The sequence below is a fragment of the Schistocerca cancellata genome, chromosome 5, assembly GCF_023864275.1.
Source record: "Schistocerca cancellata isolate TAMUIC-IGC-003103 chromosome 5, iqSchCanc2.1, whole genome shotgun sequence".
NCBI classification, from domain to species: domain Eukaryota; kingdom Metazoa; phylum Arthropoda; class Insecta; order Orthoptera; family Acrididae; genus Schistocerca; species Schistocerca cancellata.
Window position 1 is genome coordinate 316,957,093 of NC_064630.1, and position 24,195 is coordinate 316,981,287.

General features: G+C 39.3%; 2 non-coding genes across 2 annotated transcripts; both read right to left on the reverse strand.

Moving 5' to 3' along the window:
- Positions 1 to 19,919: 19,919 nt before the first annotated feature.
- Positions 19,920 to 19,991, reverse strand: Trnaa-ugc (transfer RNA alanine (anticodon UGC)). Its single transcript has one exon. It is a non-coding gene; the product is annotated as a tRNA-Ala (tRNA).
- Positions 19,992 to 20,388: 397 nt separating this feature from the next.
- On the reverse strand, positions 20,389 to 20,462 carry Trnat-agu (transfer RNA threonine (anticodon AGU)). The gene has a single exon. It is a non-coding gene; the product is annotated as a tRNA-Thr (tRNA).
- Positions 20,463 to 24,195: the final 3,733 nt, after the last annotated feature.

The window sequence follows — 24,195 nt, forward strand, 5'->3', positions numbered from 1 at the left end:
TGTGGTGGGGTGGCACCTAGACCGAGAGCCCCCCGTCAGAATGGATGGCACCAAGGAGGATGATCCATAGTGAAAGAATCAAACTTTCTTATCCTGGTAACTACAAAACCCCAGCAGTTTCACCAGAGAGAGAGAGCAGACCATTACAATGCAGAAAGGAATGACACCGAGACTTCCTTCCCTGGTAGTAAACATTCTCTAGTTCATACCTGAACTGCTGGTGAGTCCTCTGATAACAAGCTATTATTTTTTGTTGAATATATTGAAGAAGAATTTGGGAAAATAATATCATTTAGAAAAAAGCAAAGATGCTCTTTAACATGTCGACAGCCATGAGGCTGCCGGTGAACACAGCAGACCTTTGCTCTTGGCGACTTGTGCCTGGTGGCGTCCATTTACTCCACTCTGTTTAGTACAGTGTAAGGTGCAGTACTGTGCATTAATTTGTATCTCCTGACTGAGTTGTTCAACGTTCTGAATTTAGTTTTCTGCAATTTTTCCTTCAACAATGTTTATTAATAATTCTTAAGAAATGAACCATAAGATTTACTTATAATAAAAGCGTAAATGGTTGTAGGTCAAATGGATCATGTACTGTCAACCAGTGGGGCAACAATGCATTGTAAACAGCCAAAAATGACTGTTTCACTGATGAGAAATTATTGAGGATGTTGGGAGAATTGGATTTTGATGTCAGTGATTCAGCATTATCAGGGCTTTCTGATGAATATGAGTTTGTGGACAAAATGACAGTGATAGCAGTGATGATTACGATAATGTGTTGGTAATGGTGGTAGCAGTGGACTGCAAACAGAGCTGTAAGGAGTAACAACTCTAACCAAGGCTATACTGATAATACCTCGCTACCCCGAGATCGCATTTACAGGCCATGTTCATCCACAGTATGTTCCATTAACAAGCTGCTTGAGACTGTAGCAGAGACCCCATACAAAAATATATTATACAAAGCTTGAGGCCACTGGCAGGAAGACGGTGTCAGGTGTGTGGCTATGCCGTCTCTGCTGGTGGCCTCTTGGCAGTCAGTGTGTTAAATGATGATCCCCTACACAGTCACAGACATTGCTCTTCTGTGAGAAGCTCGATACCATTCCCATCACCACCTCTCCTCAAAAGAGTGTCAACTTGGTCAAGTGTGAAATTTTTATTGCATGCAAATGAAGAATCACAGGCAAACTTGGATCCACAATGTGTCCATTTCGTCTGTTGTATCTAACAGGAGCCAGAAGATGACAAATTAGATACAGGTACTTTTATTCTGGTTTTTTAGTGAAATATATTACCTGAAACATGTAAAAGAAGTGGTTTGCTGAAGTGATGTAAAGCTGTTTGTACCACAATCTATGTGGTGTTTTAAATGTTTGTGTTTTGAGCAGATGTCTTCATGTTGCACAAATGACCACATTTATGGAGACCAGATGGTTGCCAGATGAGATCACTCCATGTGACAGACTGTCAGTATGTATTAACTACAAGAAGCAACGTATTCCTTGATCTTCAAACTGCTCAGTTTTAAAGAAGCCCACAGAGAGATACAGAAATACATAACTTTTAGACCATCTTTTGTATTTTCAAATAAAGAAAAAATATGAATGCCTACATGTACATGTACACAGTGACTAAACTTATGTCTATTGCATGGGCTAAAACATCCATATCAGACCTAGGCGGTCACCTGAATACTATTCAAGTTAGAGACAGGATCCCATCCTCTATCATCTTCTGTTCCCACTACAACGATATTGAGGACCTAGGTTCTCCATCCTTTTGATCCAAAGTCCTACACAGCTTCTACCTCACACCCCTGTCCCTCCTCAGGACCCACTTGGTAGACAAATATTAACTCACTGCATGATGTCAGCCAGTACTTGATGAGAGCAAGAGCTGTGGCCCACAGGACAGTTTGCTTATCCTCTAGTCCATATACACAACCCAATACTCCCAAACAGAGGTAATGGATAAAGATATAGACAAGACAAGAAGACGAAAGGTGGATGCGATCCTGTAGCCCCAACTGCATGGGAGCTGCTCGTCACTAGTTTTTAAATAATGCATGTTGACAAAACAGATGGTGCAAGCAGAGGTCAAAATGTGACTTCTTTCCACCTTCTCCACCCTGCCCCTGGGTACAAATACAGCAGAACTCTTGATGCCTAAAATAGTTTTATCCAGCAATATCTATTGACTTGAACCATATGCCTCTGCCATGCATAGTTCCTTGTCTGTTTCAAAAACAGAGTTACCTTTGAAAATGTATTAGTTGGTTTTTGTAGACTAGTACTAGATGGTATTTGTTCATTGGTACTTGCGGACATTTTTAGTGATCTGTACATCATTAGAGGTTGTGGTTGTTCGCAAGTATGGACAACTATTGATTTTACTCCCTGTAATGCCCATCTCTGTCAAGATGGGGAGCGGATATATCCAGACATAGTTAACCTGATCTATCAGCTACCTCGGCCTTTCCTCCTCCTGGGTGACTTCAAAGCCCACAGGCCTTTATGGGGTACTGTTAGAACATCCTACCAATAGAGCATGGTCCATGTTTATTGAAGAGCAGCACTCCAACTTATTTTAATGTGGTTCACAAAACATACTGAGCCACTAATCTCTTGATCTGTACCTCCATCCTCCACCCTCCCTCTCTCCTCCCTCAGTCCAATGATGGTTACACAACACTGTCCATGAGAGAGATCATTTCCCAATAGTCATAACTATCCCAGCCAGTCATCTATCTGGGTGCCAAGCACAATGGGGGCTCAATGCTGATTGTCACACTTTCAACACATCAGTATCATAGATGCTATACCAAAAGGGAATATCGGTAACACACTTGAGAATACAACTGCTATAATGCTGACAGCATTAGAATTGAGGATACCTCTGTCCTTAGGCACATCTCGTCAGAAATCAGCCCCCTGGTGGACACAAGAAATCGCCAAGGCAATCAAAGATCACAGGCAGGTGCTTGAATGGCCTAAGTGTCACCCATCATCATCATCATCATCATCATCATCATCTTCACTTCAAGCATTAGACCTTTTGTTTGTTTTGCCTGTTACAGTACCCATAACTTCCTTGGTCTTGCTTGACTTCTCCCAACTGGCTTAAAACTTCTTGTCTGGACAGGTAATCTTTCTCCACGCATTCTTTCAAGATGTTCATTCCAATTCCTTCTATTTTCTTTTATTTTGTTGAGCATGTTAAATATTTTCAGGTCTTCCTAATTTTGTAATTTCTAAAATAATGTTGGCTCTTGTGTACACCTTTACTGCTCTTAGAAAGCTCATCTCCATTGCTTGTATGTGACTTTCTTGGCATTTATTTATAACCCATGATTCACTTCCGTAAACAAGCATTGGAACTGCCATTATCTTATAAAATTCAATCTTGATTCTTTCCTCTTTTTATTTTTTAAACATGTTTCTTTTTCCATGTAATTATATTCCCAAATTTTGCTAATTTCTTCTCAATCTCTTCGTCATACTCATATATGTCGTCACAACCTAAATAATTGAAATGTTTCACTTGTTCTATTGTTGATCCCAATTTTTCTCCATACACGATATTTCCCTTTGTAAACCACTGATTTTGTCTTCTTTTCTGAAATCATCAAATGGTACTCTTCAAAAACCTTATCTAATAAATGTACTCCCCTCTGTAGGTCATCTTCATTATCTGCCAGCAGTGTGATATCATCTGCATGTAAAAGACAATTCGCCGCCCGCGGTGGTCTAGCGGTTCTAGGCGCTCAGTCCGGAACCGCGCGACTGCTACGGTCGCAGGTTCGAATCCTGCCTTGGGCATTGATGTTTGTGATGTCCTTAGGTTAGTTAGGTTTAAGTAGTTTTAAGTTCTAGGGGACTGATGACCACAGCTGTTAAGTCCCATAGTGCTCAGAGCCATTTGAATCATTTTTTAAAAGACAATTCAAGCTGGACTTACTGTTAATCTTAATGCCTCCATAAAAATCTCCATCCATTTCCAAATTGTGTCATCTAAATGAATGTTAAAAAGTGTGGGTGAAATGCTGCACCCTTACCTTACTCCCTCATTTGTGGCTATACGTTGTGTTAGACTGCCATTGTACGTACTTTTTAAAACGTGTATTAAGTAATGTGAATATCCTCTTTTCCTCATAATTCTCCACAGTCTCTCCCTATCAACATTATCAAAAGCTTTAATAAAATCAATGAACGCTAAATGTGATCCCCTGTTGTTCTCTTAGTTCTCGCAGCTATTATGGTCTCCTCTTTTAAAGAGTGATATTATCTTTGCTTGTGACCATGCTTTTGGAATAGCTCCTTTTCTCCAGTACATATTAAATAAATGTAATAATCTCTTTCATAATAGGGTGCCTCCTTATTTTAGAAGTTCGCATTTATGCCATCCGTACCAGTAGCTTTTCTGTTTTTTGTGGAGCTGAGGGCTTCTCTTAATTCATCCATACATGAATCATCTACACATCCTATTTCAAGCTCATCTTCTATATTCTCTGTGGAGCAATTTTCTTCATATAACAAGTTCTTGCAATGTTCTATCCATTTTGCTTGTTGGATGTGGTTTATTTGAGAAACTTCTTTTTCTGTTTAACTTAGCATTTTCATTGTTTTATAAGCTATCAATTGCCATCCGTGAATACTGTCTTTTATTACATGTGTAAACCTATTGCAAGATTCTGCTCAATGTGCTGCATTTCTCTCTTGTTTGTAAATTTGATGGTTCTTCTCTGCAGATCTCTTATGCTTTGTTCTTTATAGGTGTATTCCCCAACGTTGTATTTAAATCTCCTGTCAATGTTCCTTGATGCTTATTGTTACACTTGTCCAAAACCGATTGCAGTTTTTCACAGAAATCTGTAGCCTCCCCTTTTTCCCTTCTTCAGATGCATAAACTGAGAAGGTAGTTTTGCCCCTCTACCCTGACAGTTAAAACCATAATTATTTAATTTATTTAACTGTACCCTGTAATTCTCTTTCCCCATTTTTATGTATGTAAGTGGCAAACTCTTTGATTTTTCTCCCGTTTTTTCATGTTCCTGCTATATAAAATCAAATGTTCTACATTTTTGTTACCCTGCAGCATTTTCTATGTTTCTGTTATGGAAGCTATGCCTACCTTGGCCTTTTTTTAAATTTTTGCTAACTCCTCTTCTTTGTTTGCTAAACCTCTAACATTCCATGTTATTACCCTTATTGTACTCGCAATCTATTTATTTTTAAACTTTATCTTTGCTGGGTCCATCATTGGTATATGTGACCTTTATGATAGGCTGTTTTGGGTACTAGTAGAAACTGGGAAGATTTACCTGGACACCTTACATGGGCTGCACAAGTACAGTTGGGTAGTGGGGCTACAAGTTTGTGCCTTTCTAACCTGTCTGTCTTTTAAGGGTTTATTCCCCTAGGGAGGCTGGCTTCTCCATGCATGAGAATCGTCCCTACCCTTTACTTGTAACTGGAGATGACAGGAAAAGGGACACTGCAAAGACAGGCATAGGTTAGGAGAAACGGACCAATAGGCCATTTTGGGAAACACTCTGTGTGGCTGCTCCTCTTTGGTCTGTCTGGCTTGGATGACCCTTCTGGTAGCTAAACTACCACTGGCATAGGCTCTGTATCCAGAGCTGGTTTTTCACTTGCAATATTTCCCATTTGCCAATGTTTTGTCTGAGTTTCTGCTGAAAACGTCTGATTTTTGTGTGTGTGTGTGTGTGTGTGTGTGTGTGTGTGTGTGTGTGAGGGGGGCACCTGTGCACATTTGTGTAAAAGGAAAAGGAATAGTTAATATTTAGGGATACAACAGGAATGATCATTTGATGCAAAAATTCTAGTAAACATGGGCTCTAAAATGCATACCTTATGAGGTATGCATATCAGCGCTTCTTCATCTTCCATTCTGTGGCACAGACCTCTTCTACTACTAGCTCTTTGCTTTCCATTTCAAGGAGTGGTAGTGTGAACAAAAACAAGAAAAAACGGAAAAAGAGTCCAGTAAACATGGCTCTAAAGTCCGTAAGTTAAGAGCTATGAGCAATTGTTCATCTTCACTTCTGTGAACCGCATCTGAGCTCCTACTAAACAAGTGCTCATGGCTCTTAAGTTATGCATTTTAGAGCCTCTGTATATTAAAATATTTTGCTTCAAATTATCGTTCTGTCAAATACCTGAATATTTACCATTCCTGTGGGACTTTTACGAAAACTACTGAAAATTTATTTTAATATTTAATCCCTATTCAGAGAACATTGAACAATTACAATGACACAACACAAAATTTAAATCTGTTACTGAGTTGATGATTGAGAGTACTAGAAAATAGGACATGATGATGAAGTGTATTATCTCAGTGGTGGTTAATTATTAAAATAAATTTACAGCAGTCTTGGAAAAAGTTACAGAAAAGAACGATGAACTACACAACTCACTACCAGCCCATGAACACAAGTTGCCATGACCAAAAGAATACACAACTAGCATGCTTTTTGGTTGCAGGGACATAGCAGTGATGCTGCCTTGTATCTCATTTTTATGTGATGGAGTGCATATGTTTTCTCGTGGTGGAGGTGGAATAAACCATTTCTTTTGCATTGGATGAACTTTGTATGTTTTTCATCTGAAAGGTGGAGCACACCATCAAACATTTTTTAGACATCACTCTTCCTTTGATGGAGCACATTTGCAGTTGCTCTCCATGTTAAACCCTCCACAGTCTCGCAAAACACAGCTTCGCTAGAGGCCATCTGATTTCAGCAATTGGTCATTGTTACTGTACAACGCCAAGATTGTGCAGTCAACTTTCATTCTGTCATGAGTAGCCTTACACTCCAGCATGCTTCATTAAGAGAGAAGAAGTGGATGAGTAGGAAGCAATCGCATGCCCCCATTCTCAGAGTAACTGTACATACAGAACTACAGTAAGAATAAAGGAAGCCAACATAACACCAATGTATAAGTAGAACCTTGATTTCTAAGGCATGACACCCTCAACATTGTAGACTCATACTTGCTCCATTTCTAATCTGGTGATCACAAAGTCATCATAATGAGACTGAATGGTGTAACATCTAGATCCAAAATTCAAAAGATATCTTTTTTTAAAGTTTTCACTCCTTCCAAACTCAGTAAATGTAAACCAGAAGTTGCTTAAGTTACAAGAATTAGTATCAACAGCTATTGGGAGATTCATAACAAATAAATTAATAAGAGAGAACTGATCCTACATGGTACTCAAAGCAGGTCAGAAATCTGTTGCAGAAGCAACAAAGAAAGCATGCCAAATTTGAAAGAACGCAAAATCTCCAGGATTGGCTATCTGTTACAGAAGCTCTAAATTTAGTGTGGACTTCAGTGTAAGATGCTTTTATGAAGGTGTGCTGAAAAGCAAGGCCTCTTAAATTTTTATATGAAAAGTCTTACAGTTTTCTTAGATAAAACAACCATTCTACATCTTTATTCTCCATGCCTACATATGTATTTCTCAAATTAGTCATCCTGATGATGAACACATTTTTGCCAACAACATACCAGTTTGTTGATACTGTCATTGCAGAATGTTTGACTTTGTTGACAGAGCCACTTCCTTCACCTCTTCCTTCACTGCTTCATGACCATGACTGCTTCATGAGTTAAGTCCTCGAAGGAGTTCTTCAGGTATTGGAAACAGAAGAAAATCAGATGGGACCAGGTCGGGACTGTATGGAGCATAATCAGTGACAGTAACCCAAGGTGTCAGATTGTTGCAGATGTCGAGGCACTTGTGTGTGGCCTGGCATTGTTATACTGAGGGAGAAGATTTTCCATGTATAGATGAACTCTTTGAATCCAAAATTCAAATACAGCCCACTGTTTCTCATGCACAAACAGTTATGTTACAGACTGGCATAGTATGCACTATAATTCAGAGCTCTCTAGTAGCCAAGGGCTGCAAATATATAGATATGAAGAATAAAGATGTAGTGTCAATAACATTTGTTTTATTTAAAAAAGCTTTAAGAGTTTTCACATAAAAAAATCAGAGGCATTGCTTTTCAGCACGCCCTCATAGTAGTTTCCACAGTGAAGCTGTAGTTTGAAATATGGAGGAAAATCTAGAGACTGTTCATATGTAAAGCACACCAGCAGCAAGATATAATCAACACCTTCACTGCATAATAACAGTGGTAAGTTTACTGGTGACAGTGCCACTAAAGTGGAGTTATTAAACATGGTTTTATGAAATTCCTTCATCAAAGATGATGAAGTAAATATTACAGAATTTGAATTGGGAATGGCTGCCAACATGACTAATGTTTAAGCAAATATTTTGGTGTAGCGAAACAGCTTAAATCACTTACTAAATGCAAGTCTTTCAATATAGGTTGTATACCAATTAGGCTTCTCTCAGAGTACACTGGTATGAGTCCATAATCCGCAGTCTTAAACAAGCACTTGCTCTAAAAAAAAAAAAAAAAAAAAAAAAAAAAAAAAAAAAAAAAAAAAAAAAAAATTGTACCTAAAAACTGGAAAGTTTCAAAGGTCATACCAATACCCATGAAATGGTAGTAATCCACTGAATTGCAGATCTACATCACTGATATCAAGTTCCAGCAGGGTTTGGCATATATACTGTTCTTTGAATGTAATGAATTATCTCAAAGAAAATTGTATATTGACATATAATCAGCTCGGATTCAGAAAATATTTCTTGTGAAACAAAACCAGCTCTTTATTCAGACGAAATTATGAGTGCTACTGATAGAGGATATCAAATTTGTTCCATGTTTCTAGATTTTTCAGAAGGCATCTGACAACATTCCTCGAAAGCCACTTTTAATCAAAGTGCTTGCTTATGGAGTATCTTCTAGATGTGTGACTGGATTTATGATTTCCTGTTAGAAAGGTCACAGTTTGAAGTAACTGATAGAAAATTATCAAGTAAAACAAGGTGATATCTGACAGTCACCAAGGGCATGTTATACACCCTCTGCTGTTCCTAATCTATACAAACAATTTAGAAGACAACCTGAGCAAACTTCTTAGACTGTTTGCAGATTACACTGTTATTTACCACTGAAAAGTGGCAATCGACTCTAAATAATAAAAAGTGTGAGGACATCCACATGAATGCCAAAAGGAATCTGTTAACTTTCGGTTACATGATCCATCACACAAATCAACCAAATCTCTAGGAATTACAATTATGAACAATTTACATTGTGGTAATGTTGTGGGGAAGGTGACCCAAAGACTGTTTTATTAGCAGAACAATTAAAAAATGCAACAAGTCTACTGAAGAGACTGCCTTCTTGTCTGTCCTCTTGTGGAGTATGGCTATGTGGTATTGGATACCTGCAGATACAATTGACTGAGAACATAAAGAAAGTTCAAAGAAGAGCAGCTCATTTTGTCTTATTGATAAATAGGGAAGAGAATGTCACAGATGTGATAAGCAAGTTGGGATGGCAATCATTAAAATAAAGACATTTCTCATTGTGGCCCTATCTTTTCACAAAATCTCAAAACCAAATTTCTCCTACAAATGCAAAAATATTTTGTTGATACCCACCTATATAGCGAAAAATGATTATTGTTATAAAATAAGAGAAATCAGAACTCTGCTGGAAAGAGTTGGTTTTCCCATGCTCTGTTTGAGATGGGAACAGTAAATAAATAGTCTGAAGGTAGTTCAATGAACTCTATACCAGGCACTTAAGTGTGAACTTCAGAGTGGTAGTGTGGATGTAGGTGTAGAATTACCTTTCCTACACAGGAGAGTAGAGTCCCACAGGGTTTGTGCTGAATGTAATCCTTTTCTTAATAGTGATTCATAGCATCGCACAGGCTGTGTAGCCTATTGTTTCTTTGTCCCCATGTGTAGATGACTTCAGTATTTACACTTCTTCAACCACGAGAGGTTCTGAACACCAGTTACAGGTTGCCCTGAGAAAGGTTTAATAGTGGGTCCTCACCCATTGCTTCCAGTTTTCTATTGCTAAAACATGTTATGCCTTTCTGCAAGTGTAGAACTTTTCATTTGCATCCAGAACTTTATCTTCATCATGACCTATTCAATATGTACAACAATTTTTCTTTTTGGGAATTTTACTTGATGTCTGGTTGATATGGCTATCACATATTAGGCAGCTTAAAAAGAAGTGACAGATGAATCTCAAAACTATATTCTATCTCAGTCACACTACACCACCCTCTTGTATCTTTAGAGAGCTCTCATCCTATCTTGATTGGGTTATGGAATTCTGGTTTATGGAACAGTGACCGCATTGATGCCACAGCTATTGGATCTAGTACACTATTGTGATATCTGAGTTGCGACGTTCGGGTAAACGTGTGAACAACCTCCTGGCAGTGGTTGGGATTCTCTTCAACAGATCAGACATATCCTTTTCTCTGGCAGGGGGGATTACTTACATAAATGCGACCAAGTTCTGCTGTACCAATGGAAGTTCATCTACAGTCTTCACTCTGACATCTGCCTTCCTCCACTGAACAGTTTAGTCAGGTTCCCTTCATACCCCACCCCCCCACCTCTCACACTCAATAGTGTGTACCCCATCCAAAGATCTGTCCTTCGGTGCCCCCCCCCCAAAAAAAAAAAGAAGGGGGGGGGGAGAGAGAGAGAAGAAGAAGAAGAAGAAGAAAAGAGAGAAAAAGAAAAGAAAAAAATAGTTGCCCCCTCTGCATCTCGGCACTTCTTCCTCTCAGATTTTTGTTCAAAACTCATCTATATTGATGGCTTGAAGGTCAATGATCGCATCAGGAGGTCGTGAACAGCACTCCTTACCTTATGGGTGCAGTGTTTTTACAGCAGTTTAGTGGCCACTATCCAAGCGCTCTATACATTTGCAATCAACCTAACAAGAACGAATTAATCCTAACCTGCAGTGACTCCCTAAGAAGTCTGTAGACCATAAACCAGTGCTATACTTGGAACCCACTGATTTTGACCATACACACTCTTCTTTCTGGCCTCCACTGTAGCTCAGTTGTATTCCCAAGTCACAGAATCTGCGAGAACACGCTTGCTAATCAGTTATCAAAGGTGGCTACAAAGAGAGAAACCTTGGACAGGGAGATACCTGGATCTGACTTGTGGCTAACATTGCATCTTTAGTTAGGAGACTTGGAATTGGCAATGACATCTTGTAGCCACTACAAACAAGTTACAAGAAATAAAATGCTCCACAGGCTACACATTGATTCTCCCTTCATCCATGCCAAAGGTAATCTACTGTCCTTTGACAGCTTCATATTGACCACACCTTGCTATTGCTTTTCTGTTGCTGCTTTAGTTTCTGTTCACTTTTAATCTGCCTCTATGTCGCAAATAAAACTGTTACATTCATCTTTGCTTTCATACATGTTTGTAATCTACCTTTTTATCATTCTATGACTTGAGCATTCTGATCATATCTTGTAGAGTGTCCAAGGCACTGTCTCTGAGATGCAGAAGTTGACTTTCTGCCATTAGATAAGCCCTGGGATGTATCCAACAATTTTTGGCTGATGCACCTCCCCTACCTCACTGTAGTTTACTATTTTTTCACTGTTTTACCTTTGTTTTGTAATTTGGTTGAATTTACTAATGATTGAATTGACTGTAGCTACACCTGAACAGTGGATTGGCCCAACACCAGACCTTTCTAAGCTTTTTCTGCTTCAATATTAGTTCCTGTTTTCATAGTTTGTTTGTTTAACCTTTTTATTGTTCTGCAATGGGAGTATTCTACTTGCATTCTACAGCAACTGGGGATCTGCCAGTTGAGTGTGGAAGTTGACCGCCTGCTACAGATCTATCCCAGGGTTCTCACTTTGCCCCCCGCCAAATTCGCCATGTTCTATTACTTTTTATGGTTACTTTTCCTATACTCTACTTTTTACTATGTGCTATGCGCCAGATGATACTGCATAAGATCAAATTGACTGTGCACTTTTTTCTCCTCATTATTGAAATAAGAAAGGGGTGGTGACTTCACCATTTATTGTTGTGGTCTTTAGTCCGAAGACTGGTTTGATGCAGCTCTACAAACTACTCTATCCTCTCCAAGCTTCTTCATCCCCAAATAACTACTGCAACCTTCATCTTTCGGAACCTGCTTTCTGTATTCATCTCTTGGTCTTCTTTTACAATTTTTACCCCCCCCCCCTCCCCCCTCCACTCTCCTCCAGTATTAAACTGGTGATTCCTCGATGTCTAAAAAGGTGTCATATCAACCAATTCCTTCTTTCAGTCAAATTGTGCCACAAACTTTTCTTCCCAGTTCTATTCAGTGCCTCCTTGTTAGTTACACAATCTACAAACATAATCTTCAGCATTCTTTTGCAGTATCACATTTCAAAAGCTTCTATTCTCTTCTTGTCTAAACATTATTGTCCATGTTTCGATTCCGTACATGGCGACACTCCATACAAATATGTTCAGAAAAGTCTTCCTAACTCTTAAATCTGTATACAATGTTAACAAATTTCTCTTCTTCAGAAACCCTTTCCTTGGCATTGCCAGTCCACATCCTCTCTACCCTGGCCATCATCAGTTATTTTGCTACCCAAATAGAAAAACTCATCTACTACTCTAAGTCTGTCATTTATTAATCTAATTACATCATCCTCATTTTGCTTTTGTTGATATTCATCTAATTTCCTCCTTTCAAGATACTGTCCATTCCAGTCATTTGCTCTTCTACATCCTTTGCAATCTGTGACAGAATTACAATGCCATTGGCTGACCTCAAAGTTTTTATTTCATATCCTTGAACTTTAATTCCTACTCCAGATTTTTCTTTGGTTTCCTTTTCTGATAGCTCAATGTACAGATTGAATAACATCACAAGTAGACTACAATCCTGTCTCATTCCCTTTTCATCCACTGCTTCCCTTTTGTGCCCCTTGACTCATAAGTACTTCTGTACAAGTTGTAAATCTTCATTTGTTCACTTTATTTTACCCATGCTCCTTCAGTCAACACTGTCAAAAGCTTTCTTTAAGTCTACAACTGCTACAAACATAGGTTTGTCATTCCATAACTTATCCTTTAAAATAAATTGTAGAGGCAGTATTGGCTTTCATGTTCCTACATTTTTTCAGAATCCAAACTGATATTCCCTGATATTGATTTCTACTGTTTTTCCATTTTTCTTAAAAGACTTTGTGTTGGTATTTTGGAACCATGACTTATTAAATGGATAGTTCAGTAATATTCACACCTGTCAGCACCTGCTTTCTTTAGAACTGGAATTATTACTTTCTTCTTGAAACCTGAGGTTATTTTGCCTGTCTCATACATCTTGTGCATCAGTTGGAATAGTTTTGTCACCAAGGCTATCAGCTGTTCTGATGAAATGATATCTACTCTATGAACCTCGTTTCAACTTAAGACGTCTTTCAGTGCTCTGTCCAATTCTTCTCACAGTATCATATCTCCCCTCACAGTTTCATCTGTGTGTTCTTCCATTTCAGTAATACTGTCATCAAGATCATCTCCCTTCAACAGAACATCTACATACTTCTTCCACCTTCCCCCCTTTGCTTCATACTGATTTTCTATCTGAACTCTTTTTTAGTCATCTGTCTTCTGACTAGTTTGACGCGTTCTGCCGCAAATCCCTTTCCTGTGCCAATCTCTTCATCTCAGAGAACCACTTGCAACCTACATCCTTAATTATTGGCTGGATGTATCCAATCTCGCCTTCCTCTACAGTTTTTGCCCTCTAAACCTCCCTCTAGTACCATGGAAGTCATTTCCTGATGTCTTAAAAGATGTCCTATCATCCTGTCTCTTCTCCTGGTCAGTGTTTTCCACACATTCCTTTCCTCTCCAATTCTGCACAGAACCTCCTCATTCCTTATCTCATCAGTCCACCAAATTTTCAACATTTGTCTGTAGCACCACATCTCAAATGGTTCTATTCTCTTCTGTTCCGGTTTCCCCACAGTCCATGTTTCACTACCATACAATGCTGTGCTCCAAATGTACACTCCTAGAAATTTCTTCCACAAATTAAGGTCTATGTTTGATACTAGTACACTTCTTTTGGCTAGGAAGGCCCTTTTCACTGGTGCTGGTCTGCTTTTGATGTCCTCCTTGCTCCTTCCATCATAGGTTATTTTGTTGCCTAGGTAGCAGAATTCCTCAATTATCCCCATTACTTTCGTATTTCTTTGGTTTACTCTCAATCCATCTTCTGTATTCATTAGACAGTCCATTCCATTCAGCACATCATGCAGTTCTTCACTTTCACTGATGATAGCGATGTCAGCAGCGAATTGTATCACTAACATCCTTTCACCTTTAACTTTAATTTCACTCCTGAACTGCTCCTTTATTTCCACCATTATGTCTTTGATGTACAGGTTTAACAGTATGGGCTAAATACAACATCCCTTTTTCACATCCTTTTTAATCCATGCACTTCATTCTTGCTTGTCCACTCTTATTATTCCCTCTAGACTCTTGTACATATTGTATATTACCCATCTCTACCCAAAGTTACCCCTATTTTTCTTAGAATTTTGAGCATCTTGCACTATTTGACATTGTTGAACGCTTTTTCCAGGTCAACAAATCCTATGAACTTGCCTTGATCTTTCTTTAATCTTGCTTCCTTTATCAACTGCAATGTCCGAATTGGCTCTCTGGTGCCTTTACCTTTCCTAAAGCCAAACTGATCATTATCTAACACATCCTCAATTTTCTTTTCCATTCTTCTGTAAATTATTCTTGTCAGCAGCTGGAATGCATGAGCTGTTAAGCTGAATGTGCAATAATTTTCGCACTTGTCAGCTCTTGCAGTATTTGGAATTGTGTGGATGTTGTTTTTCTGAAAGTCAGATGATATGTTGCCAGATTCACATATTTTACACACCTACATGAAAAAAGGTTTTGTTGACACCTCCTCCCAATGATTTTAGAAATTCTGATGGAGTGTTATCTATTCTGATTCTAATTCTGGATCCCCTATCTATTCTAAGCCAACCCCGGTTTCTTCTTCTATCACCTCAGACAAATCTTCCATCTCATAGAGGCCTTCAATGTACTCTTTCCACATGTCTGCTCTCTCCTCTGCATTTAACAGTGGAATTCCCATTGCATTCTTGATGTTGTCATCCTTGCTTTTAATTTCACCGGAGGTTGTTTTGACTTTCCTCTATGTTGAGTCAGTCCTTCAGGCAATCATTTCTTTTTCGATTTCTTCATACTACCCTGCATTTCCTATTTCTGTATTCCTGACTTTCCCTGCACCTTTTTGTTCTTCCTTCTTTCATGAATAAACTGAAGTATTTCTTCAGTTATCCATGGTTTCTTCACACTTACCTTCTTTGTACCTATGTTTTTCTTTCCAAATTCTGTGACAGCCCTACTCAGAGATTTCCATTCCTCTTCAACTGTAATGCATGCTGAGCTATTTCTCATTGCTGTAACTATAGCCTTAAAGATTTCAAGCATATCTCATCATTCTTCAGTACTTCCATGTCCCACTTCTTTGTGTGTTGATTCTTCCTGGCTAATCTCTTAAATTTCAGCCTATTATTGATCACTACTACATTGTGATCTGAGTTTATATCTGCTCCTGGGTATGCCTTACACTCCAGTATCTGATTTACAAATCTCTGTCTGACCATGATGTAATCTAACTGAAATCTTCCTATATTACCAGGCCTTTTCCAAGTATACCTACTCCTCTTGTGTTTCTTGAACAGAGTATTCGCTATTAGTAGCTGAAATTTATTACAGAACTCAATTAGTATATCTCCTCTCATTCCTTGTCCCAAGTCCATAGTGTCCTGTAACCTTTTCTTCTACTCCTTCCCCTGCAACTGTATTCCCGGCTCCCATGACTATTAGATTTTCACCTCCCCTTACATACTATTGTACTCTGCCGATATACTCATATACTTTCTCTGTCTCTTCATTTTTGGTTTGCAACATTGGCATTTATACCTGAACTATCATTGTTGGTGTTGCTTTTCTGTCGATTCTGATAAGAACAACCTTATCACTGAACTGGTCACAGTAACACACTCTCTACCCTACTTCCTATTCATAATGAATCCTGCTCCCGTTATACTATTTTCTACTGCTATTGACATTACCCTATACTCATATGACCAGATATCCTCGTCTTCTTTCCATTTCACTTCACTGACCCCTACTACATCCAGATTGACCCTCTACAGTTCCCTTTTCAGATTTTCTGGCTTCCCTGCCACGCTGAAGCTTCTGACATTCCACACCCCAACTGGTAGACTGTTATCCTTTCATTGGTTATTCAGTCTTTTTCTCATGGTCACCTCCCTGTTGGCAGTCCCCTCCCAAGGTCCAAATGGGGGACTATCCTGGAATCTTTTACCAATGGAGAGATCATCATGACACTTTTCCAACTACAGGCACATGTCCTGTGGTTACACATTACGTGTCTTTAATGCAGTGGTTTCCATCGTCTTGTGCATCCTCATGCCATTGATCATTGTTGTTCTTCCACCTATAGGGGAAGTGATATATGCTTCTAAATTGTTACATTTGTCCTCTAGCCATTTCTGCTTTCACACTTCCTGTCAATCTCATTTGTTAGTCATTTGTATCCCCTTTTTCCTGCTTCATTTGCCGCATTTTTATATTTTCTCCTTTCATCAATTAAATTCAGTATGTTCTGTGATATTCAAGAATTTCCACTAGAGCTTGTCTTTTTCTGTACTTAATTTCCTGCTACCTTCATTATTCATTTCTCAGAGGTATCTGTTCATCTTTTACTGTACTGCTTTCTACTGTTCCAGTCAAATGTTACTTAATTATCCCTCTGAAGCTCTTAACAACCTGCAGTTCTTTCACTTAGCCAGGTTGCATCTCCTTAGGTGACTGCCTTTTTGCAATTTATTCAGTTTTAATCTGCAGTTCATAACGAATAAATTGCAGTCACAGCCCACATCTGCCCCTGGAAATGTCTTACAAAGATTCTGAAATCTGTCTTACCATCATATAATCAATACGAAACATTCTGATGTCTCCAGACCCCTTCCATTTACACAATGATAAGCCAAAACGTTGCAACCACTGCCCACTGTGATGCTGGATACCTCCTGGCGGCACTGTGGGCGCGTGATGCGGTAACAAAAGTATGTAAGCAGAGCAGTGCGGACACAGGCCCAGGTTCGAATCCTGGCCTTGGTACAAATTTTCATTCATTGCTTCAGTTTGCATGTATACATCACAGATTTTTAAGATTCGAAAAGCTCTCTGGAACCATACAGTTTTGTTTGATTGGAAGCATCTATGTCTGGGTTTCAGGCAGGCTCCCCCATTTCATTCGATGATGAGGTGCTATTCCAATACAGTTGGAGAGCCTCTGCAATGCTGTTCGAGTTTAGGAGGAATACCAAGTGGGCTGTGGCATGAATGGGAACTTGAACTGGTGAGTAAGATGAGCTAGGGTAGTCTGTGCAGTTGTGCAAAGCCATTGCGCCCGGACAGCATATTGGTTAGCACATCTGCCTGAATTTGAATCCCGACCTTGGTATAAATTTTCATTTGTTACTTCAGTTGGCATATATAAATCATTAAGATAGTTAAAGTGCACACAAATTTAATTGTAATGGGGTAATGGAATTTCATAGTAAGAAAAGGAAGAGAAGGAAGACTAGTAGATGAGTATAGACAGCGTGAAAGGGATGACAGAGGAAGCTGCCTGGCAAAATTTGCACAGAGCATAATTTAATAATAGCTAACATTTGATTTAAGAATCATAAAGGAATTTGTACACTGATGAGCCAAAACGTTATGACCACCTGCTTAATAGCTTGTTTATTCTTCTTTGGAACATTACTGACTCTGCATATCAGGGGTCCGACAGTTTATTGGTAGGTTTGTGGCGGTGTATGAAGATTCATCCATGTGTTGGTTAAGTTTGGACACTGGATTAGTATGATTGTGTCCTCCAGAAACATTAGTTTTAGAATAGTCCTATGAAGTAACTGGCGTAGGGGAATGAATGATCACGTAGGGTCAGTTATAGGTGAAGCAGATGATTTATTTACTTAGTGTGTGGCATGAATTAATTATATACAAAAAGTCTAAAATATGAACATTAAATATGCATACAAAATATATAGGTCATATTAAAGAGGAAAAAGAATAGACATAAAAATATATAAACTATATAAAACCATAGAATATAGGGGAACAATCTGGAATTCGGAGGGATCACCAGTGAAGCCTGTCAATGGGCAATCTTAAATTATATGTTTTATGAGTTGCCTAGCAACTCCACAATCACACTTGGGAGAAGCTATTTCCCCTTCTGTAGGAGTCAGCACATCTTCAATGGTTTGTTCATATTCTATTTAGGGTAGCCCAGATTTTTTGAGGCTTGTTGAATCTGGGTGGGGTGCTAGCAAGCAAGGCGTATTTTGAAAGGCAGGTGGTGCCTATTTGGTACATCCTCTATGCAGCAATCAACTAGGCTGAATCCATTTTCATCCAAAATTGTTGCACTCTTTAGTGATGTGTTCAGCCAAACCGATGCACAATATTCCACTACCAGATTGAATAGGCCTGAAGTTCTGGCAAGTCTCTGAAAAATGTTGTGAGTTCCGAGTTTGGCAGCCTTGTTTGACAGATTATTCTTGGAGGTCATTGAGCTATCTAGGGTGACACCAAAATATTTTGGGTTTTGATTATAGAGCAGCACTTTGTTCTCAATATAAATACCGCATTAATTCTTTCCCAGAACATCCACGGCCTCAAAAATCAGTTATGAACGACATAGCATTCTGAGAGGCAGGGGATGTCTGTCTGGTCCACTCCTCCATCCAGTGACAAACCAGATTCAATCCATTTTCATCCAGTCTCTGTTCTATAACTTTTTGTTCATCTGGAATGTAAAGACTTCTTTGTGGCACTGGGTTGCAGTCTCCAATAGAAGAAGTATTTCAAAATGGTTCAAATGGCTCTGAGCACTATGGGACTCAACTGCTGAGGTCATTAGTCCCCTAGAACTTAGAACTAGTTAAACCTAACTAACCTAAGGACATCACAAACATCCATGCCCGAGGCAGGATTCGAACCTGCGACCGTAGCGGTCTTGCAGTTCCAGACTGCAGCGCCTTTAACCGCACGGCCACTTCGGCCGGCGAAGAAGTATTTCCCAACAACTGTTAGGTACTTCATCAAAATGTCCTCAGTGGCCTCTATATCTTTACAACTTACTGTCAGCATGTAATTGTTGCCATATCCAAACTTCTTTGAGGTGTTTTTGTACATACCAGCTATATAAAGGCTGAAAACAGGGAGCCACAGCACATTCCTATGAGAGGTCTTTGTCAATAAATTACTTAACTAGTTATTACACAAATATGCAAATGCTTACTAAACACTCACGCAGTCTAACATAGAATATTACTCAAGGGCATGGGTCCCATACTAATAGCAATATTGAATGTATATGGAAGGGCAGCACATACAATCACAGGTTTGATTGGTCTATGATAAAGCATCACTGAGATGCTGAATAACCTTAACTGGCAAATGCTTTAAGATATGCACCTCCAATCCCATAACACTTTACTTACAGTGTTTAAGTGAGAACTTAAGGATTGTATGGTACTACAATCGCCTAATATTGCTTCCCTAGGAGACACAAAGACAGGGTAAGACTAATGACAATTTGCACAAAGGTATTTCGACAATCTTTCTTCCTCCATTTGTAAACAGAAAGGGAAGAAACATAAGTTAGTGGTACAATTGAAAGTACCTTCTTCCATGCACATCACAGTGTGTATCTTTACGACCAGTCTGCGTAGGTGCAGTGAAAGCTTTTGATTTTGGCATTGTAAAATTGCGATGCCTCTTGGGTCTTTAAGGATTACATTGTTACATGCTTATTCTACACTGTTGCATGAATTCAAAAATTTTGGAGATGCCGGGGATCGAACCCGGGGCCTTTCACATGCAAAGCGAACGCTCTACCACTGAGCTACATCCCCTTTCGACGTATAAGTGCTCTCTCTCTGTCTCTCTCTCTCTCTTTTTTTTTCTGTCTCACACACACACACACACACACACACACACACACAGAATCGTAAGCAACAGTAGTGTAGCCATTTCGAATGAAATTTTGGAACGAAACAAGGATGGTTAAGAATAAATAGAAACAATTCTAGCAAGTAAACGCTTGTCCGACCTATTACAGTGCACTACGATGGAAAATTTGAAATTACTTCTTGGAAGTCGTTTTTCTTCAAAGCATTAAGCTAATCAAAAAGACAAACCCTTGCATTACATAATTGTCTCCTTTTTGAATGTCCGTGAGTTTTTCAACTTCAGAATGCGTTATAAAAACAGGGACGACTAAAGAATTGAAAAACAAAAATTTAATCCACAAGGCACCGGAGGGATTCGAACCCTCGATCTCCTGTTTACTAGACAGGCGCTTTAACCAACTAAGCCACGGCGCCAGATGGTCAATTGTTACCAATATCACAGTAACTTTGTGTTTAAAACCATATTATTAATTGCATTAAAATAAGAATATTAATTGAATTTGTCTCAAAGTAAAAGAAGTTCTATATTCTTACACATGAGAACAGCTTAACGGATGTAGGACGGCTGCTACTCAGTAGACTTCCTTGCTTTATTTTGCACGAGGCAAATAACTCTGTAGCATAGTGAAAACATCGGACTAATGCCGTCTTAGATGATTCCGTCATGTCTGGAAAGATCAATGTTACGTGTAATATATAATATCCACTATGTTATAAATTAAATATACAATACAAATATTGCCGGTATACACACTGGAAGTAGCCTACCATTGTGCCAACCGAGTAACAGTTGTCAAAAAAATTTCAATTCCTTCATAAATTCAGCCATAGTAGTGCTATATATTATTTAGAAACAAATTTCGACAGTCTGGGTTCGTGGCTTTGATATATTAAAAGTGAGTTTAAATAATGCATGACTTTTTTTCGGTTTCCAGCTAGAAATACACGAAAAACTTCGAAACCCCGTTACTGTCTCCCATTGCGACGTTTGAAATATGGCTCAAATGGTCCTACAACCTCCCCGTGTAATGGTGCAATAACGTAGCGTGCTGAGCCGTCACCCTCGGAATCGGCTACGCTACGAACAGCAAGCTGTGACACATACGAAAAAAAAAAAACTACTGTCTCGGAGCTCATGAGAGGTTAAGGTGGGTTAATGAAGTCACATTGGCATCTAATTTCACCATAATTCTGCCCAACGCCACCCACGATGGAACTACCAAGGATCGTCAAAACTATTCGACGAAATCTGGACGTGATCCGAAGCAGCAAAGGGTATTTATGTTTCTTCAGTCCTACTATGGATGCATCTTAAGCCAATAAAAGGCGTTTTACACACTCGAATCACGAACAATATATGTGCGTCATCTGTTCAAAAAGTCTCGTGGTTGGATTAATAAAAAACAGAGAAAAACTGGCGGTTTTAAGGCTTCAGGTGTTCTACATGGAATCCTTCCTCTTGAGTTCAACGAACGGAACTTTCATACAATCCTGTGAAGGCGCCAAAAAAAGTCTTCTTTGGGATGATCTTCAACTCCTGTGTCACATTGGTTTGAATGTCGATTATGTCGTCAAACTGTTGATCATTCAAGTGAATTTTTGCACTTTGTCGTTTGACACTAGGTTTGTACAGATAACACCGTATCTCAGCACCAGTTACGATTTTTTCCAGAAAGGAATTGTCCGCAGTTTGCATCTCAATCAAGACGTGGCAGGCGTCCACGCATTGTTGTTTTTTGTTCGGTACTCGTGGCGAGCGGGGCAAACTTTGCACACACGTTTCTCTTCTTCAAAACATTCTGGATAATGCCTTCAACACGTGATTTAGAGATGTAACCTCACTGTGATTTGTGACACAACAACACCGACACAATACGATCACACATCAACTAATCATTGCCTGCTCACAACTAACTGGTCAAATGCACATCCGTAGCTTATAACAGTTGTTAGTTCCTGCTGCCACCGTTGTCACTGCACCTACTTTACACACACACACACACACACACATGGCGTAGCTTGGCACATATACTCTGTTCATAAGAATAAACCTGATGTAAACATTACACCATGTATTGTTCCGCGTTTGCTTGAATTTCATTGGATTTCTTTTCAAGCCAAGCGATGTCCAGTACAGTCACGTACGATCATAAGGATACGTTTTATGCTGTGTGACTTGCACATAGACAGCAATAATGCGGGGCAACAGCTTTACCGTCGCATTATACTTGGACAGCAATGGCCAGCCAGCGGTTCAACTAACCTGCAATAATGTGAGCAGTTGCAGTTCAGACGTAACGAGAGGGAAGCAAAGAATATAGTTTGGAATGTCATTTAAGTTTTAAAGAGAGAGAGAGAGATAACACTCGGCAAAACTTCAGCACTACCGCACCCTTCTTAGGTGACCACACGGAAAGCATAAATTGCTCTCGTACTCGCCTGACACAGCTTTCTAATTACAAACAAGAGCGACGAAAATATCTACCTTAAACACAGGATAATTTTTCTCGGCAAGCTATGTGTATGCAACAGCATACTGCAAGGATTTCACCGCACTGTTGAATATCGAAGCCACTGAAGGTATTAATTATGTACAGTCAGTCGTCTGTTAATCTCTTAGCTCCTTCCTTATCCGAAAAATACATTTCAGTTCTGGAACTGTCATCTGCTACGTTGAAACGAGTCGATCAACATCATACTCCACGAAGCCAATCAGGCGCCGCATATTCTCCTTTTCTTTGTGCCGTCCTATATCCCGCCAGCGTTCGGCAGTGACGTATGAAAAAGCTGCGTGCGTTAGTTCCAATACGTCTGGCAGCTTAACAGTCTCGTTACTTCTCGGGCCAAATCCCTTAAACTGGCTACAGATCAGTTCTGTTGGGTTTATATTGTAATAGTACAGCTGAAAATGTAAAAATGCAGCATCTGTATGGTGTGCTCTATGCTGTGAAAATGATTGCTTTTCATGTTTCTACGACACTTATATACATATGTAGTATAAAACAATGCGCATAGTCCAAATAAAGAGTATCTGGTTTTTCATTTTTGCCTTAAAAATTAAACTTACGTTTTCTTAACTTAAGCAACCTTTATTAACAGTATATCATACAATATCTATAATTAACAATTTATATTTGGAACGAAAACAGGAATTTCGCGTGCAATATGTAGTTAGAAACAAGAAGACGTGCATTATTCACAAAAATATGATGAATTTTAAAGTTACGAATGTTGGTATTTCAAACAGAACGAGAAAAAAATGACTCAGGAGAGACTTGAACCAGTGAACCACGGAAAACTTGAAAGCTGATTATCTTTGTAAATTTATGAAAAACATTAAGAACTACCTACTTCTCCGCAGTTTTTAACCGTGTTCCACACACGTGTTTCACTACGGAACATGAAGCAGCCTCAGCCATTTTCATAACGCGTATTAACAGCGCGACAATCAGAGCACAACAGTGCGGAGGCTGTGAATGTACACGATTTTTGAAACAAAAACTACTTAGCTAAAGCTTGATTAATAAAAAACGTTGATGGCTGTTAAACAGATTTGAATAACCTAGTAATACCTTATCTAATACATAAGTAGGACCTACTTCCAAGAGCGTAACAACACCAGTGTACGGCTTCTGACCAATCATCGCGTTTCATTAGGTTTATTCTTATGATGAACGGAGCACAGTGCGGCGTTTTAAGCGGGTATTACACGACGTTCCGCCGCGAACGGTACTGGTCTACCGCGATAATCATCTAGCGGTAGAACAGGTGAAACTACGAAAATTAGCAGTCACATTATCTGCGCGCCAGAATAGAAAGCAGTTCTAAACACTCAAGTAAAACCAGGAGCGCTGGCAGTCACGCCCCGCCTCCTGCCCGTGTGGAGGTGGAATCACGTGACCGGCCTGTGGCCGTTGTGGAGGGGAGACTGCAAATTCCGTGTGAAACTTGAGTCTTTCGTTCTGAATTGCTGTCAATCCTCACATGCGCACTAGGCTGCGATAACTTGCGCATGCGCAGAAGCGGGTACCGCAGTGCTTTCTGCTTGTTATTTGTTTATTGTTGGTTCCCTGGAAGCAAATTACAGATTTTCGTGTTGGAGATTTTCCGCTTTTTCTCAATAAGTTGGTTTTCATAACTGCAGTAA